At 52.1% G+C, this 18,969-nt stretch overlaps 1 pseudogene; it reads right to left on the minus strand.

Moving 5' to 3' along the window:
* Positions 1-743: 743 nt before the first annotated feature.
* Positions 744-13,753, minus strand: LOC116587473 (annotated as a pseudogene).
* Between the last annotated feature and the right edge of the window lie 5,216 nt (positions 13,754-18,969).

The raw sequence follows: 18,969 nt of genomic DNA on the forward strand, positions 1-18,969 counted from the left end.
TATAACAATAAGGGACTCTTGACAGCCAAAGAATTCTCAAGACTCAGAAGGAATGAAATGACGAAAGTGGAAAATTAAACTCACTGCTGCTGAATTTCCACTGGGCCTCCCCAAACCCCAAAACTGTGCCGTGGTTGGTGTGCAGGGCCCAGCCAAACGCCGCTGACTTCCAGAACCCACCGCTGTGCAGAAAGGCTTCCCCAGGCCCGGCGGTGTGGAGTGTGAGGCTGGGAGCCTACAAGCTCTTCTGGGCCAGCTAACTCTTGTCGCCCCAGACCAGAGAGGTGAAGTGATTTTCTTCAGGTCACACAGCTAATAAGTGGCCGATCCAGAGCCTTTAGAAGCCCCTGGTCTTTCTGTGAAGGAAGTGGGCTCCTTTCTTCCATGGCAGTGCTGCTGACGGACGGTTCAAAATCAGCTGTGACCCTGAGCTCCGGGCCACCAGATCAAGAATCGGTCCTCCGGGGAGGCCGGTTCTGCCGGCGCTGCGGAGCTGGCCCGCTCTCACGCAGCCCTGTGTGACACAAGACCCAGACTCCCACGTCAGCTTCTGTCATTTCCCGTTTGAAATTCTTCAGGCCCGGCCCGGCTCATTCAAGCATCTCATCCTGGATCACACACACACACACACACACACACACACACACACACACACTTGCTGTTCTACCGAAAGCACTGACTTTCAACTTGTAGGGAAAAACGCCTTATTGTTTTTTGTTTTTTTTTTTTTAATTTTAATTAGGAAGGGAAGGAAAATTGAAGATAATACAGAACTTTGGCTCTCTCAAGCTGTTGGTTCCCGATATGGCAGACTGAGTTAGTTGTCCTGTAACACTGGGGCTACTTTAGGGGAAGTATAAGGAGCACAAAAACAGGAGCAAACCTCAGCCCGTTATGGCCGACAAGGTTCGTCACAGTTTGACTCCATCCGGGCTCCTTTCCCTCTCCTGCAAGGGCACGAGGCCATACCGAGTCAGTGGAATTTCCCAGACACGCTGTGTGATCTCCTGCCCCCGTGTGCTTGCCCTCTTGGTGCCCCCAGCCCAGCGAGTCTCAGCCTGGGCACGACTCACATTTGGGGCTGGATGATCCTCTGCTGGGGGAGGGTCTGCCGTCCACTATCGCAGCATCCCTGCTTCAGTGGACGCTGACACCCCCAAGTCATGCCCATCAAAAATGTCTTGAGATCTTGCCAAATGCCCCCTCGGGAGGAAAATCACACCCGATCCATAACCACTGCTCTCCAGGAATGAGCTTCATGACTTGTCTGTTGGCAAACCCACTCCTCTCTCATGCCTCAATCCAGACCTCAGGTCTACCGCGAAGCCTTCTGGAACTGCCCTAAGCAAGTCCTCTCTCTTTTGCTTATAACCGAACCTTATAATTTGCGTCCCTGTTTGGTGCTTATTCCATGGCTGTGCAATTGTCTGTCTCCCCTACCCCTTGACGTCTTGGAGTCTGTTGACCTCTAGGAGTTTATTAGACTGTGAATTCCTAGCGGTCAATGATGATCCCATATTCTTAACTCGTCAGCCCTCAGCACAGTATCACCTCTACAGGAGGAGTTGAGGAAATGTTGAGTGAATGCACAATCTGCCATTCTAGGCTTGTCCGTTCTGGTGGTGACCCCTCGAGGAAGCGCCCCCAAGTACCCTCTCCTCTAAAATCACGACAAAGCCATTGGCATAATCTCAGCATCACTACATCACTGGATGCCTGCTTGAAGAATAACTTTGCCAAAGGAATAGCTTGGAAGTTAGTAATGGTCCTAGTTTTAGTCGTAGAGCAAGGATGGCTGCCATATGAGGGTCCTCTCCATGTTCTACCAGGTGTTTTCATTCTCACTGCCAACCTTTATAACATTTCTGTCAGCTATGACTTATAAGTCCCATTTTACAGGTGGGAAGACTGAGGATCTGGGAGTTTAATTCGCAGATTTAGCATCGTCGTGGCCCTGGGATTAGATGCAAGGCATTTTTGACTCCAAACTCCCATCAATCACTGCCCTGTCTTTGGTTTCCAGATTTTTACTGTGAAGGGTGATTCTCAAAAAGCCTTTATTTAAAACCTGACCGGCCTCAGTGTACCTGACGGACAGGCTACTGAAACCCTGCTGTGATCTGTGTCACATCTCATCACTGCCACGAACATCAAATTCTATCAAAATATGGAAAAAATCATTTGATGCTGCATTTGCATATCCAAGGATTGGAGGATGGTTTGTATAATCAAATTATGTAGAGTTGTAAAAAGGGAGCATCATTTAAATAGCTTACAAAATTACTTTGAAGTTGCACATTAAAATCTAAAGAACCCATCGCCTCCCAGATCTTTACAAAAAGTTAAATGCTAATTGATTATGACAGCTTTGTCTTTATCACCGGCATCCTTCTCCATTCTACTGCGTCAGTATCGCAGCGCAATGATCGCTCTATCCCCTATTCCTCTTCTGGCCACGTTCCTACCGTGGTATAATCACAGATGGAATTTATGCACGACTGGCTTCCCCCCCCCCATAGTTGATCAAAAGGAGCAGCCCGAAAAAAAGAAACTAGAATTTGCTGAAATTCTGATTTCTTTCAGCAGTTTTATAGATTGTATGACTTATCTTTTATTGACTATGCAAGATCTCTGGTCCCAGCATCTGTTTGTTACATCTGTGGAGGAAGATAAATCCCCTTTCTTATGCCACTGAACCACATTTAAGAGACAGACAACCAAACAGGTCTGAATAGAGAAGGACCACAGCATATTCCTCCTCCTCACCCTATCCTCTGTCCCAGTCCCTGGGAGGAGCAAGAGGTTCCTCGCTAGATTGCGGGGTCTGCCAGCTTGGGGACGACGGTGCCGAAGACCGGCCAGTCAGGCTGGGAGCAGGTGCATCCCCAGACAGGGGTCCCGGGGGCTGTTGGTCATAAGCACAACCTTTTGGCAGGCTGCTTTATGTACATTAAAGTAAATAAATAAATAAATAAATAAATAAAACCCCTGCACTTCATTTACAATTTCTCGGACTTAAAGAATTGTGGCTGGTCACCCAGAGACATGATTATACATCACGGAAGTTCATTATAATAATGGCTCCCACACTCCAACTTCTTTAAAACCTCAGCTGTTCGATTCGGCCTCTTCAGCTCCATAACTGTTTATAAGATTAATAGACTCTGATGCGTAATTGACTCTCCCACCTCGAGAAGAACAGAGGCCGCGCCCGGCCCCAGCCTGCGCGGAAGCACCGGCCGACGGCGAGATGGCACACGTGTTCCCGGACGGGTCAGGTGGGGAGGAGAGTCGGGGCCGGGGAGAGGGGTCAGCCCTGGAGAAGGCGCCCTGGGAGGGTGCACAGTCTCTCCTTCCCTAGAGGCTTGACGGGGCCCTGGGACAGAGTTTGCTGCAGAGCCCGCGGGGCGACATCCGGCCCCGCAGCGGGCCGCGAAGCCGGGGCCACGGAGCAGCGAGAAGGCCCAGGGGAGGCCGACAAGCAAGGAAGGGAGGAGAGGGAGGTGGGCTCACCGAGGAGGGTCCCAGTGTGTGTCCAGGTCAGAGGACGCCGGGGCTCCTCGATTCCCAGTCCGAGGTCACAGACTGTTGTAGCAGGACCTGCGCTAGGACCCCCTCGGGCAGGACCCGGGAATCCCACTTTCAAAGCAAATGCGAGCCGGGAAGAGCCGTCGGGCCGGGGAGAGCCGTCCGGCCGTCCTCCTAAGCGCCAGCGGGCTCGGAGCCAGGGTGTCGCCAGAGCGGACCCCGGAAAGTCAGGACATGCTTCAGGGCAGAGCTGAAGGTCAAAGGAAACACAGGCCTCGCGTGAGTGGAAGGGGCTGGAGGCCGTCGTGAGGGAACTGGACGGGCCGGAGCCAGGCCCGCGGGCAGGTCGGCCGACGCGCCGGGGGCGAAGGACACGCGCCGGGACCAGGATGGGATGGGCCGGACCCTGGTCGCAGGGTCGGGCCGTGCTCAGGGCTGCGGACCTCCTCTGCCGCCGGGCAGACCCTGCACAGAGCGAGCCCGGCCGCTCAGCGGGCACAGGGCCGGGGTCGGGGAAGGCGGGCAGGCGGGGAGGCGGACAGACAGACAGGCTCGAGGTCAGCCGGGACGGGAAGGCGAGTCTGAACCGCCACAGCTGATCGCACTCGGGCTCTCCTGGTGGCGGCCTCTGCTCCCACCTTCTTCTAACGTTCCAGAAGACACCATGTGGCCCGCAGTCTTGGAAGGGAAGGAAGGGAGGGCGGGAGGAAGACAAAAAAAAAAAACAAAACGAAAACCAACAAAACAAAACAAAACAAACCACTGCAAACCGGGCAGGAGCAGCGGACGGGACGGAGACTGAGACCGTGTGAGGGACCCGGCCCCGGGGCTGGAGACAAGACGGGAGCACTGTCCCCCGCTCGGCTCGGCTCGGCTCCTCTCTCTGCGCCTCAGTGATGCCTGGTGGCCGCACACCCGCGGCGCCCGCGTCACCCCCGGCCCCTGGGGACGCCCAAGCGGCCTGCAGAGATAAGTCTGATCTCTGACTCCGTTTTCCTCTTAACTGACCACCAGATGACCCCGGGTGGAAAGAATGGAGATCAGGCTCACAGAAGCACGGCCAGAAATCCCACGTGTGCTTGGGGGTACACCTGGGGCAAAGGGGTGACGCCATAGCACGTCTGCTGCGTAGACGTGACCTACTCCTCCGGTGGTCTCCAGGGGACACGGCCCACTATTCCAAGTGCATTTACCGCAGTGATCCGAAGGTACCTCTGCACTTTCACAGCGAGGTCCTTAGCATAAAGACCCCTCCCCGCCTTGGAAACCCTACATTTAGTCTCTCCTGTCACTTGCAGGGATAAAGAAGCAGGGCCCAACAGAGAATGACTAGCGTCAGTTTACTGACTTGTAAGAACTATGAACCTTTTGCAGAGAAGGGAAGAACCAAACCCTCCTTGAATCCAGGGCCTGCTGGGTGCTAATTTGACATGGCAATGAGATAAAAGTTGGGCTCCGGCTGGCCGCTATCAACCTCACCACATCGGAATGCCGTCTACTTAGCATAGGAGTCAAACAAGTCCCTGGCAATAGATTGCTTTCCACTTGTAGGTCTACTAAATAAATAGAAAAGTAATTAACAGTGCCGGATGGCAGATGTATCAGGGGGAATTTCATTAGAGCAGAAGAACTGAGGGAAAGAAGGAGCCATTTTGTATCCCTCCCTCCAAGGAAGCTTTCCTGCCGTCTCTAGACAGGCGTGGGATTTCTGCTTCTCTTCAGAAACAGAAATTTCTGATTCTTCCATGATCTCTTCACATTGATCAAGGGGAAAAGAAAGAAAAAGAAACCTGAAACCTGAATTCAAACCTGAATTAAGTGCCTGAAATCAGTCCACAAATAAAGAATTCCTCTCAGTTTTCTATTTAATAATTTTGTTCCTGAAACCCACGGAGGGCTCTCCCTCTTTTGTGGCATTTTGTTTTTCTTTTCTTTTCAGTTGGCTCAATTATTAAATATATGAACTTTGAAATGCTCACCGAATGTCTCATTACTATTATTCCTCCTTCCCTTTGGAAAATAAGCGGCTTTCTGTCATTTGTCGCAGCAGGAAGAAGTGAAATTTCATAGGAAGGAAATTTATGCTGTTGGAAAAAGAAAAGATGTTGAAGGCATTTATTTTTAACCGGCTTTCAAGAAATATATTTGAAAGTACTAAATTCAATTTCACATGTCCAGAATGGCATAACCTAATTTTAGCATATTAATTAACAATAAAAGTAGTGTTTTGCCTCTTACAAAGAAATGAAATAATTAACTTACTGAGGAAATGGGGTCAGATGATTTTACTTTGGGAGGGTAATGAATGACCCTGAGTAACGGTAGCAGAAAGGTTTTCTGCCGAGCAGCTCCGGCTGTCGGAACCTGCTTGGAATTCTTTGCGGAGCACCCGACGACCAACCTTTTCCTCCATCTCCACACGTGCCCTGCCTGGACCGCGGCTGAGCCGCACACACTTCGGCGGGGCAGGCCAGGGTGCCTCCGAAGGAATGCCGGGGGTAGGCAAGCATTTGGCGGCTTTCAAAGAGGGCTGGAGTGTCCAAAGGCTCCCTAAGTCAGTAAACACTAAGGTGCTTTGTGCTTGTAGAAGAAATTCCAGCGTTTTGTATTTTACATATTTGGACCTTTGAACTTGGAATATTTTGTCACACTTCACATAGCTTCATTCCCCAGGGGGGAAAAAAACCTCGTCTTTCAAGTGGTTATTATAAAGCTGAGTGCATAAATATGCATGAGAGGTCATTATTACCACAAGATGATACTTAAAAGGTTCAAGTGTCTCTTACTAAGATTTTTCAACTTGTTCGGTGACAGTGAATCAAAGTCTCCGGTTTTCGGTTGCTGAACTTTGCCTTTGATTGTTCTTTCAAAATTTTCAAGAAAATGGCTTCGGAGCCCTGACTGGCACTCATTTGTTCCTTCATTCATTCATTTGACAGATATTTAATGAGATAGTTAATGGCCTGTGTCCATGTTTTATGCAGAACGCCATATTTAAAACATCGTAGCTGGGTCTCTGAAGGTTGAGGCACAGAATTTCTTGATTTTGGAGCTGGAACTAAGGCCCCAAGAGGCTCAGGGCCTTGGGCTGTTATGTATTAGGTTTCGTCGTACAGTCAAGAGACTGGAAATCAGATCTGACCCCCAGGCCAGGCCTCTGACCTATGAGTCAGGGCCTCTCAGAAGGCTCCAGGGCCCAAAGCAGAGAATCAACCTGGGAACCATGACAACAAAGAATTGCATTTTGACACGTTCCTTCCTTCTAGAACTTGATATTTCAGTGGAGAAATATTATATAGTGCCATCATAACCTTAAAAGCTCTTACACATGACATTCCCATTCAGAACTTACTTGTGGCAGATTCCCACTTGGAGAGGGTAAACTCTAGGATTAATTATGCACGACGTCTCGTTCTCCATGGGGAAAGGTGAAAATTCAAAGGACACAAAACGGAGCTGGGGGGAGGAAAACTTTCTCTCCTACCAGCAGCCTTGTTTTTTTCCTTCTCTGTGGGTGGAAATAGCGCCCAAGTACTCTATGGTGGTCTGACGGCTATTTTTAGTCCCAAATTAACAAAGAAAACACAATTTACCGTTTACAGAAGCAGTGCTTTCTTAGAACTTTGCTCCTGGGCTCTCCGCCATGTCTGATGCATAGGCCAAATCTTGGGAAGCAGGTGCACCCCACGGTGACAGAGTGTATGATTCCGTACGGAGTCACGACGTGTCAGAAGCACCCACGTGATGTCACCCTAGGCTTTCCCTGGATCCTCAGGTGGCTCTTGCTTAATCCTAAGGTTGAAGTTGCAGTAAAAGATAGTTGTGTGAAAGCTGGAGGCCAGCCCTGTCCGCTTCGGGGTGAGCGGACACGAGGACCCTCCCGAGCCACAGAGCCCCCCTGGGGGAGCGTTGCGTGCGCCGCCAAGCCAGAAAGCTTTCCAAACTTGGATTCCCCATGCTCTTCCTGTAGTTACCCAAAGCTGCCACATTTCCATACTGGCATCTGTCCTACCCACCACTACCACGGGTGTCTGTCCTACTTCCCCTATCCTCCGCTAGCCAGTCACAGAGCCCCAGGGATCAGTGCACAGAGTGCACCGTGAGGCCTATTCGGGACTGAATCTCCGTTCCTCTGTGCAGAGCTCTGCAGTCACTGTGGGAACCAACGAGGTCAAGGAAGCTAACTTCTCAGGGGCTCAGTTCCCCCAAATCCAGACCCGGCGGCCTCCTCCTCACCTTGGTTCCCAGGACGACCGAGGCTAGAGGAGATGACGCGGTGTGTTGGCTCCTGGAAGGTGCCCAGCCAAGGCCCACGTTTAAGTTCAGCCTTCCAAAGACCCCCTGAAGGGAAGAAGACTTAGTGTCTTCGAATCTAGTCATCCCCAAACACCCAAGAACGTTTCTCTTATTTGCAAAACATTTCTGCACCTCTCGTTATTGTTTTGTTGTTTTCTTCTAGTGTTTTATAGTTTTGTTATTTTAAGATTTATCAAAGCTGCCAATTTTTATAATACAGTTTCTGTTTGTACTGTTTTCCTCCTCTTACGTTGTGAGTTGAATTTCAAAAGGACACGCTTTTTCTTTTTCAACTCCTTTATCAATTCATTATTTTTTTTAAGATTTATTTATTTATTAGAGAGAGAAAGATCACAAGCGGGGGGCAGGGCAGAGGGAGAAGCTGACTCCGCACCAAGCAGGGAACCTGACGCAGGGCTGGACCCCATGACCCTGAGGTCATGACCTGAGCCAAAGGCAGACCCTTAACCAAGTGAGCCACTCAGGCGTCCCTCAATTCATTATTTTATCCATCTTAGAAACTCAGGAAGTTTGCTAACGAAGAGAATGATCAAAAATGTCCCAAAGCCAGGCTTTTGCTTTCATTTTAAATTACTCACCCAGTCTTCCCCAAACCCCAGAATAGCAAGGGGTCCGGTGAGACCTCTCCCACAGACCTGTGAAGGCCACAGGAGTAATCAGTGCTAGAGACCACATGCCGACCCCGGAGACACAGGAACAACCCAGGAAACGGCTCTGGCCAGACTTACAACGTGGATTTTCAGTGTACCCTGGGCTGCCCTAACCCTTTTGGGAAGTAACTTCACAGTTCCCTGGTAACTTCCAGAAACTTCCAGAAAGTGCGTGTGCGTACTTCCTGCTGGTGGTCTGCATATATTTACCTTCATCTAAAAGTTTTGGCTCAGAATCTCGGTGCAGGTGCTGACCTCACACCTCTCACAACCGAGCTGCGGACACGCAGGCAGGTGTGTACCAGGGTCAGACTGGGGGAGTCTCACCGCGGAGGCAGATTTATTCCCACATTTCACAGACTGAACGTCCTCTCGCCTGCCGGCGCCCACAATCTCCTGCTACTTCTGAGTTATTCGTCCAGCCCACATTTGCTCAGCTCCTTGGAGGCACTGGGCTCTGGGCTGAACCCGCTCGCCTCTTAGCCCGCTCGCTAACTCTCAGCTTCCGTCTTCCTTTTCATCCCTCGGGAGTCCTCCTGCTCCTGCGCCCGGGGTGCCCACACAGCCTGTAGTATCCCATGACAGGATGCCTTCCCCTGTGCAAACCAAAATAGCAGTCTCCTCCGCGGGGCTGTGTTCCTTTCCAAACTCGGACAGACGTGGCGTCTGGCCTCACCCTCGCACGCTGTGGTCGCTCTGTGGTCCGCATCGTGTCGGACGCTTACAGAGCTGAGATCACCGTTTTGGCTCCTTGGTTGGTACGCTCTGAATCCACCCGTAGTTTTCCTGGTCACCACTGTCGGGACTGCGTCCCCGGCGGGCAGCGGATGCTTGTGGGTCGCGCGATCCGTTTTCCTTCTGCTAACAAAGTTAAAGAAACCATACCGGGCTTGGAAAGGGGGCTCCATGACATCCTAGAGAGGAAACAGTTTTTAGGGGGTCTTGTTTGAAATAATGGGGTCTCTTCTTCTAAAAAGGTAGAGCTGGAAGAGTCCTGAGAGATCTCCTGGTGCGCCCCCTTCCTTCTGTGGACTGGGAAATTGAGGTTCACGGCACCCAAGTCGCTCGCCCGGGGTCCTCCAGATGTCGTGTCCCTGAGTCAGAATTGGCATCCTGGCCTCGTGGCTCAATGTTAAGATTATCTTTTTGTAATTAAAAATATACGTGTAAAAGAAAGAACAGAAGCAACTTCGAGAGTCACGTCAAATCAAACAGGTTTCCAACGCTCTGTGACACGCACTTTGCTCCCAGGGGTCGTGAGTCTCCGACTAGCGCTGTTTCCTTCCCCGGGGACCTCCGAGCCCACCATCCCAGGTCTCTCTTCCCAGCACTGGCCTGTCCCCTACAATCATGGCACCGCAGTGTCATTTTGTCTTCGGGGGCCACGCTGCTACTGTGGCCCACCCACCTGTTAGAAACCCTCTCTTGACTAGGGATTATGTTTATTTGGGGACAACTCTGATTATTTGGAAGTTTTCCTTCTAGTCAAACAGACCCTGCCTTCCTTCTGCTGTGCTTGTGGGGTCATTTGGCTCCACAGGTCAGAGGGAATTGGCTGGGAAGTCCCCAGTGCGCTGGGAGTGGGTCCTTAGGGGTCCTCCCTGCCCATCCTCCTCCTGCTCCTGGATCTCCGCTCTCCTGGTCCCCTGACCTCCCTCATGTTGGTTCTTCATCCTATTTGTGCTTTTCACCGAAGCGTTGTCATTAACAGCCCCGTGGGACCACCCTTCCGGCTTGTCCTTGAAGCTTTCTCAAGGGCGTGACCTCTAGCCTCTCCCTCCAGGGTCCCGAATCGGGACAATGCTTCTGCTGGCCCCCGTGTCAGGAGCGTTTGGGGCAGATTCGGCCCTCTGCTTGTGCAGTCGCACCGCTTAGGGGCTCGTCCCCAGACTCCTAGGTCTTAGTTCTTCTCTCTGGAGTGGCACACGGTACATCTAATCCCTGCTAGTATTTTAAGAGGATGATCTTATCCCTTGCGTATGACTCTGCTCCCCCTCCCATGCCCTGTTCTAAAGGATGGATATAAATGCATCTGCAGACATGGTGTCTGACCTGTACATAGACTGGGGGGCATTTTCCTGCCTTGACTACCATATTCTATTTTCACCAGGGCAGACTCTCGGTTTTATTTCCCAGCACGGCCACATCCCAAGCTTGTGGTCAACCAAATACGTCCACTCCTTTCCCCGGTCGTGTGAATTGCTGGGAGCCTGTTCTCTGTTGGGCTCTACTTATGTCACTTATTTATTTTTGAACTCTTGTGTGTACTGGAAGTTCACATTTTTACTTGGATTCCTTATTCCAGCTGGTTGATATTTTTATGAATCCTATTCTTTCATGTGCTTTTATACTTCCCCCGAGATTTTACTGTATTAATACACGAGTGTTTTGTGCTCCAAAAGCATAGATAAAAATGTTCCACAGCGGTGCAGGTTCACCATCTGAAACAACTTCACGTGTGCTCTGGCGTCAAGCAAATGAGTGAATGGTTGGTGGATGGTGGGAGAAAGAAGGCAGTTAAGGATATGCAAGGGGAGAAAGCCACGGATTCGAGTCCAAGACGTTGGTTAGCTCAGGATAGATGCAGACAAAAGTAACTACAGATAACGTGTGTGCATGAATTAGTGTGCAATCACAGATCTCCCAGCTTTGTCTGCTGAAAGGGCCAAGAAGCAGAGACATTCCAGTAGCATCAAATGCACCCAGGGCCCAGATCTTGGTTTCTCAAGGCAACTCTCCAGGGCCTCATGGAGAAATGGCTCATTCTGGGACTGGATCAGGAAAAACACAAGAGGAGTCTGGAGGCTCTGGTGGTGGCAGAAAGTGAGGAAGTGCTCAGATAACATAAGGATGGGGGATGGCAGAGGGACCCAACAGCCCACCCGAAGAAGCTCTCCATGGCCAAAGCTGTACTGACTGGTACAAAAAATTGGCAAAAAAGTAGGTAACATAGCACCGTTATGGCTCAAAGTCTAAAATAAATCTCTGTGAGTCCATGTTGACAGAAACAACTTCCTGAATAAGGACTTAAATGGGAGCAAAGAGACAAATATTCCTTACGGAAGAATTGCAAGTAACTCACACGGATACTCCTCCACCTTCACCCTCTGCCCTTGAGTAGGGCAGGACTTAGTGACCCGCTTCTGAGCAGAGTATGAGTAGAGCATGGAAGAGAGGAAAAGGAACTGTCTACTGGACGAATCTCTCAACCACGGCCTTGGTCAGGTGACCACAGTTAATGACACTCATTGATGTCATGTAAACAGTGCGCATCTGTCGAGGGAGGGTGAGATGACCTTGAATCTCTGTAGTTCCCCCCTCCCCTCAGAACCCACCAGCCATAGTTTATTTACAGAAAAGAAATGAGAACGAAACAAAACGGAGGGACATTCTAGAACGCAGCTGACCACTAGTCCTCCAAACGGTCATGCCACCCAAAGCAAGACTGAGAAGAGCGCCAAAGCAGAAGAGACTAAGGAACCAGGACCATGCAAGAGTCTATCTTTGCAACTTTTCTGCGTATCTAAAATTTTCCCCCCATTACTAAACCATAAAAGGGAAAACCGTAACTTTAAAAATAATATTCAATGGACAAAAGCAAGAAATCTGTGATCGTCTATGGTGACCCCTTGCCAGGTGGTCCAGCCCAGTAATCATCCCTCCGCGGAGTCTCCCTCTGGAGGGCCTGGTGGTCTCAGGGTACTTCTCCTGGTCGTTGAGGCTGGCCTGTTAGCGCCTGTCTTTTCTGCAGGAGGTGATGTGGGTCTACCGAGTTCCGAAACTTGCCCTTGCAAGGCTGTTTTCCGACATCAAGTCCAGCCAGTCTTCTCCTCCTGCTCCGTCTGCCCCGTCACGTCCTCCTCCATCTCCTCCTCTTGCTTTCGGTGGGAAATCTGGACTTAGAAATCCGCTAGTATTTAAAGCTAAACGGATTCTCTCTAGTTTCCCCTCATGCTCTAATCTTCCCTCGTTTCTCAGCAGTCACATTCCTATCCTCCTGGTCAGGAGTGGCTTCTGGGTCACTTGTGAGTTCTCTCTCCTCTGTCTCCCAGACTCGGCCCATCCGTGCCGTGCACGGGACGCTGCTTTCCACAACCTCTCCCCGTCCTCCACGCACGGTCCCCACAACCTCCGTCAACAGCCCCCTCCAGCCCCCCTGTTCTGCTACCACAGAACTTTCCTGGCTAAGGGGCCGTTTTTCTTGGAAGCTCGGTGTTTCCTGTGCCCTTTCCAAAGAGACCTACGACTCCTCAGGACGATCTTCCCAGCCCCCCACCACGTATCCCCTCCTCCCTAGAATACAAGTCGGTGCCACCGAGCCCTGGTGCGTCACACCTCGGACCGGGCCCTCCCCTGCGGCTCCGCCACCCCGTCCTCCCTGCGCGTCCCCTACAGTATGTCCTCGGCGTGCCGGCCTCCCTCCTGGACACCACCCCGCATTCCTCCCACACTCCCACACCCCATCAAGGAGCTTTTGAACTGAATTCCTTCAGGCCCGCGAGTGGCTCTAGCTGCCCCTGGGACTCCTTGACATTTACGAGCGGCCGTAAAGAATATATACATCCTCCTGCTGCTGGAACTCTTGTTTTCTGGACTTTATTTGACTGTAAGCTTTTTTGGGTTCAGACTCTGTGTCCTTTAAGAATGTATTTCTTCACGGACGTGGAGTTGGGTCAAGTGTTATTTGAACGACTCTTTGCCCTCGTATGTGTAGCTCAGTAGAGTGTTGTGTGCGCGTGACGCGTGTCCACGAAAACACAGCGCTGGTTCGCTTCGCTTGCTTCTCCTCACGCGGGACCCGTCTCCAGCCCAGGCCCTCCTCAGGCAGGACCCCCGCTCCCGCCATGGGGGGGCCTGACCTCCACGCCGGGGCCTCCGTCTCCCCGCTCTTTCCAGCTCGAACCCGGCAGCCGCAGACTTACCCGCGTCGGGTGGACTCCCTGTGCGGGAGCACAGATCTGTGAGGCCAAACTGTACTTGGGAAAGCCAGCCCCACGTCAAAACCCGCCCTTCTCCACAGCGAGGCTTTCCAGAACATTCTCCTAGTATTTCCTTTTCCTTCTGGGCCATCGCCGAGTGGCCAGGCTCCCCAAGCCCAGGGCAGGCTGTGCGTGGGTCTGCTTCTCGGTAACACCCCACGGGGCCGCTCCCAGGAGCCGCCGCCTTTCCTCTCTCCGCGCTGCCCACACACCTGCTCCTGACGCCCCGTCCTTCCGAGCGCTCCTGAGGAAACCCTGCCGTGTCTCGGTCTTCCACCTGCCACCTGAGCCCGTGACGCAGGCCAGGATTGGGGGAGGGTGAAGAAAAGGTTAACGTCACCCCCAGCCTTCACAGAGGTGCTGTGGGGGGTGGCCCTGGTGTCCAGTGTGTGTGTGTGTGTGTGTGTGTGTGTGTGAGAGAGAGAGAAAGCGAGCGCCACGCACGTACCTATGAGCGCTGTGTCAGGATTTGTGGGAGTGGATTTGGGCGCATGAGTGGGTGACACTCGTGGGTGACACTCGTGGGTGACAGCATGAGCAGGTGTGTTTGCTTGTGAGGCAGCCTGTGGAGAGAATCGGCGTCCAGCTCCCAGAGGTGCCCCTGCCAGCCTGCGGGGAGCGGAGGGGGTGGCCCCCAGGAGGGACTGCCCTGCTGCTGACCGGCTCCCACTGGGTCCCAGCAGGAAATCTAGCCCCCCCCCACCGCCCCGGCCTTCCGGGGGTTAGGAATCCGTGCTCCCCACCGGTGCTCTGCCACACTCCCTCCCGCTTCCCGCCTGGCCTCCCCATCCCGCGGGGAGCCTCCACTTTCTGCACTTTCTCCTTCAGGAGACGCTGATGAAAATGCACAGGGGCGGTGGCTGCTGAAACGCCCTCCAACAGCCCGTGTCTGCCCACAGGGTCCTGAGGCCAGGACAGGCTCTGCTGCAACAGACTCGAGGACAAAATATGGCCTGTTTCTATTTTCCTTTGAAACTGAGCAGATGAGCAGAGCAAGGCAAAGACGGTCCTTTTTCACTTTCTGCTCCTTCATAGGCTTCCTCTGTGTGCTTCTAGTTTCAGCTCGCGGGGAGCTGACCTCGGGGCTCCTGTGCTAGCATATTGCTTTGATCGACCTCTGGACGTCTTGACTTATTGGCTCTGAATTGATCTATTGATTTAATAAAAGTCATTTATCATTGTCACCGGGCAGGATGAAGCCCTCGATTTGCCTCCAGTTTGGCAAACGTTGTCAGTAGAAGGTGTCCTGCTGATTCCGGCGGGTGGCTAATTTCCAGGGCATCATCACCGGAAACCCGGTCCCTGACTAAGGACCCCACCCCATCGGCGGGATCCCGTCCACCTGGGCGCTTTATTATTTGGGAATGGCCGTCACCTTCTCATCTCTGGAATGATTTCGCCAGACACACCTCCTGGGAGGAGAGGGGCGCGGGGCTGGGGGCCAGCGGGCCGGGCCGGTGCGGAGCAGAGCAGTGGGGAAGGCTTGCGCTGCGGTCCGTGCCCGAGCACCTTCCATTCCCCCGGCCCCGAATGCCTGGCTGGCCCGGCCTCCTGCTGACGGCTCGGCGCCTTGTTGAGAAACGCTGGAAATGAGGTCATCAGGTCGCGGAGATTCACTTCCTCTGGATGTTTGTAGCCAAGCAGGAGAAGAAAAAAAAATAATCTCAATGTCCAGCCCAAGTACCTCCAAAGGCCCTCATGGTTCTTATTCTTTCTAACAAGGTCTAGACCACACTCACCGCACACAGACGCCAGCTTGCCCCAGCGGCACACGTGCGCACGCACACCAGCCCTGAGCCACGCGCTTCCCTAACTCTGTGCTCCACCAGCACAGACCCCGTCTGTCTGCCCACATCCCCGCCGGCGCGTGGCCATGAGGCAGGACGGGTCAGGTCCACCGGAGCTGCCAGGAGTCAGTCCCTAGCCTCGCAGTGCTGTCCACAGCTCCTGCCGGGGGGCTGCCCAGTCTGGAAGCTTCCATGCCAGCTCTGCATGCACTTTGGGGAAATGAAAGTCAGCCTCCCAGAATCAAAAAAGGAAATGAATCTAGCCGGCTGTGTTCCCTTCTTTACCCCTTCCTACATGGGTGTTCTACCCCCTTGGGGCACCGTCTGGACCCTTCCGTGTTGCTGCGAGACAGTTTCTCCTGTGTCTGGCTCCTGTTTTCTGCAAGTCCAATCTGCGTCTGAGAACCACAGGGAGGAACACAGGAGCGAGTGTCTGATTTTCCCCTTTGTCTCCCAGCATTGAACAGCACAGTGGAAAGAAAGAACAGCATTTCCTTTATCATGACTTTTTGAGGGCAAAAACGTCTCCTGGAGACACTTCCTCAAAAGCGACATCTCCACTCCTAAAATACTGACCGACAGGAATCCCATTTTAAGCTTCGGGTGCCCTAAAAGATCATGTAATATAAGATGTCAATCTTATATTTTTTCCCTGCTCACAATTTTAGTCTTCTGCGTGTAAAAGAAGGCTACTTCTCTTAATAATTAATTATGATAGCTATTTAAAGCATGTGTAGTTAGAATCAGAAACCTCAGCCTTATCACTCTTTACCAAAGAGAGCTCCACTATTACAAATTGTGATTCCCACTGGTCTGAAAGAAACTTAAAGAAAAGCTAATGAAATGTTCTCAGCCTGTATTTAAGCTCCGTAACAATTTTTCAGCCTGGAAAAAAAAAATCCCTTAATAATTATATAGAGAGTTGTTAATATTTCACACCCTCACATTCCTGAAATTCCTATGCAAATTACGTGAGGTGGGCCCTGCCCAATCTCACAGTCACATGGGGACTGTGCTGGGGCAGAAACCAAGAGGCAGGCCTGACTGGGAAGCCCCTTGTGGGACTCAGTCAAGAGTTTGCTGCATTTCTTGCTTCTCATATTCCGCCGGTTGTCACGTTTCCAAGGGCAGCCTGGAGGTTGTGTCATTGGCTCTTCCCAGCATTTCCCACTGTCTCCATCTACAAACCCTTGAGCTCTTCAGGAAGGAAAGTACAGGCTGAGAGTCGTTATCAAAGATGCTTAGAAAGGCTCAGAAATTCTGGTCTCCGAAAGATTTCTTAGATCTTTTCGCCTGGGCTTTTGCACCATTTTTTGGCGTGGGACTGACTGTGCCTTCCGCAGAGGGTGTGATAGAAAAGCAAAGCAAAGAGGGGACCTGGAGTTTGTTTACTTTAATTAGAAACAGATTCTTCATTTTCCAAGGCTTTGCCACAACAGTGAATTTAATAGTATATAATTAACTCTAATGTGCCTATGATTTGATTTGTAAAATTTCTTTCAATGCTGATACTTCCAGGGAAAGTGAACAAGATACCAGCCTGACCATGGGGTTTGATTCCAATGTTCCCCTTGGGGTCCGGGGCCCACTGACACAAATGATGCCCTCTGTAAATTTCCTGGGGAGGGCTGAGGGGTGGTGACAGAAGAGGAGCCCGCAGTCACAGGGGCACCCAGCTTCATCAAGTCTGCTGGGCTGCAGAAGAGGTGTGGTGCTGGTCAGTGTATTCCTGTGCTCCCTAAGTGATGTCCTTCCTTCCCGAAGCATCTCAGCAAATCTTCACTCAAGAGATGCTGAGTTGGGGTGTGACCACGGAGCTGGTCAGGTCCCCTGGGGTGCTCAGTGGCAAACTGGAAATAGATTCCCTTTTGGTCTAGAAGGGGACATATATGGTTATTTCTAAAGCAGCTGTTATCTCGTAGAATTCACTGAGAAGCCGGTGGCGGGCAAGGACGGGTGGAGGAGTTGCATGGGACAAAAGGCAGACAGACAAACCTTGGTTCTGATCTCAGGTCTAGTCCTGATCCGTTGTGCCGTTGTGGGAAAATAAAACTGAATAAACCCTGAGACCCTCTTCTCCAGGGCGATACTGCATGTAAGTACACACGGGGTCCGGTACTTTGAGGTGCTCCGTGCACAGGGGTGTCTGTAAGGCTCAGTGGGTCCTGGGAAAGCCCCTCCAACCAAATGAGCCAACCCACCGACCCGTGTCAATGAATCACGCCTGCCACCACTCGGTCATCGTATTGTGCCATTGGAAGAAGCCCGTGTTGACGCCCCTGTGAGCACAAACCGTACTCCAGGGGCTGGGCGGAGGGGCCTGGGGAAGGAGCTGCGTGACCCAGCCGAAGACGCCTTGGTCTGAACACTTGATCGCAGGGTCCCGAGGACTGGACGAAATGCAGCCCGGTGCAGAGGAGTGGTGTGAGAACGGCCGTGGGGAATGAGAGGGAAGAGTCCCGCCCCGGAAAGGCTGGTGACTGGGCCCGTGGCTTAGCCACTGCAGGATGAGGAAGGGCTTTGGGGTTCACCGTAAAAATATGGCAGTGGGGGCGGGTGGGGGCCGTGGGGGGCACGTAAAGAGTGAGTTCCCAAGTGTCCAAAAGGCTGCGAGGCTTAGAACACATTTATTTTCAAACATAGTTGTTTTCAGAGAATATGCTCGATATATTTGTATTCGAACTCTGATACCTTTCCAGGTATCAATGGAGCGCAATGGGCCCTCATGTTCATCTGAAAAAAAAAAAAAAATCACAGGAAGTGTACCACGGGTGAAAAAGAATTCTGGAAAGTCAGAAAGACATTTAGCAAACATATTCAGTGTAGGTGAGAGCAGAAGGTATTTAACTTTTGATCTTGTGCGTGTCAGTGTGGGAAGGGTCTTTCCTAACCTCCCCGCGGTGCCCTGGGTCTCCCTTATAAATGGTAGTGAGACGACCTTCACCGGTCACAGAGTCATCTCAACCTATCCCCGAGTCATCTCAACCACTCCTGATTGGTTCAGGGATCATTTTCCATATGCAAGTCACTGAGCTGGGTGCTAGGAAGGTCACGGAACCGAGAAAATGCGCCCCACTTCCCAGTGACCCCGTCTTTAGGAAACTCCTTTCTCTAGTTTCCCCTTCCCTGAAGTCAGGGAAGGCGAGGCTGAGGGCTCCTGTGTGGACGCCCGGCGAAATCAGTCCTGGGCTTGGTGACCTGAACCAGGATTCTTAGGATCATTTCCTTCTCTGAGGAAGCCAGACTGGGCGGGCTTCTGCGGTCTGGGATGCAAAGAGCCCTGAGGCAGACCGGCCCTCGGGAAAGTGCGGTCTGAGGACGCAAACAAGGGCGTGGTTGAGTCTTGATTCACACACACACAAACACACACACACACACACACACACACACACACACACACACACACCCGGTCACAGGGCCACAGCACTGTGAGGGCCGGGTGGGACCCTGCGACCCTTGCTCTGGGGTGTGAGAGTGTTTCTGGCCGCCTGTCAGGGAAGGTCCGTCGGAGGAGCCTGGCCTTGAAGACACAGGGCTTGGCTGCGCAGGGAGCTGGGGGAGGACATTCCAGAGGACACACGGAGCCGAGGCGGGCGGCATACAATGGGCCTTGTGCGGGTCTGCAGGCTGTTCCGTTTGGCCCCGGAGTGGGTCTGGCCTGAGAACAATATGTTGCGATTGGGTTGAAGCAAGTGAATGAGGGTTTCC

This window comes from Mustela erminea, chromosome 4 (assembly GCF_009829155.1).
Source record: "Mustela erminea isolate mMusErm1 chromosome 4, mMusErm1.Pri, whole genome shotgun sequence".
NCBI lineage: Eukaryota > Metazoa > Chordata > Mammalia > Carnivora > Mustelidae > Mustela > Mustela erminea.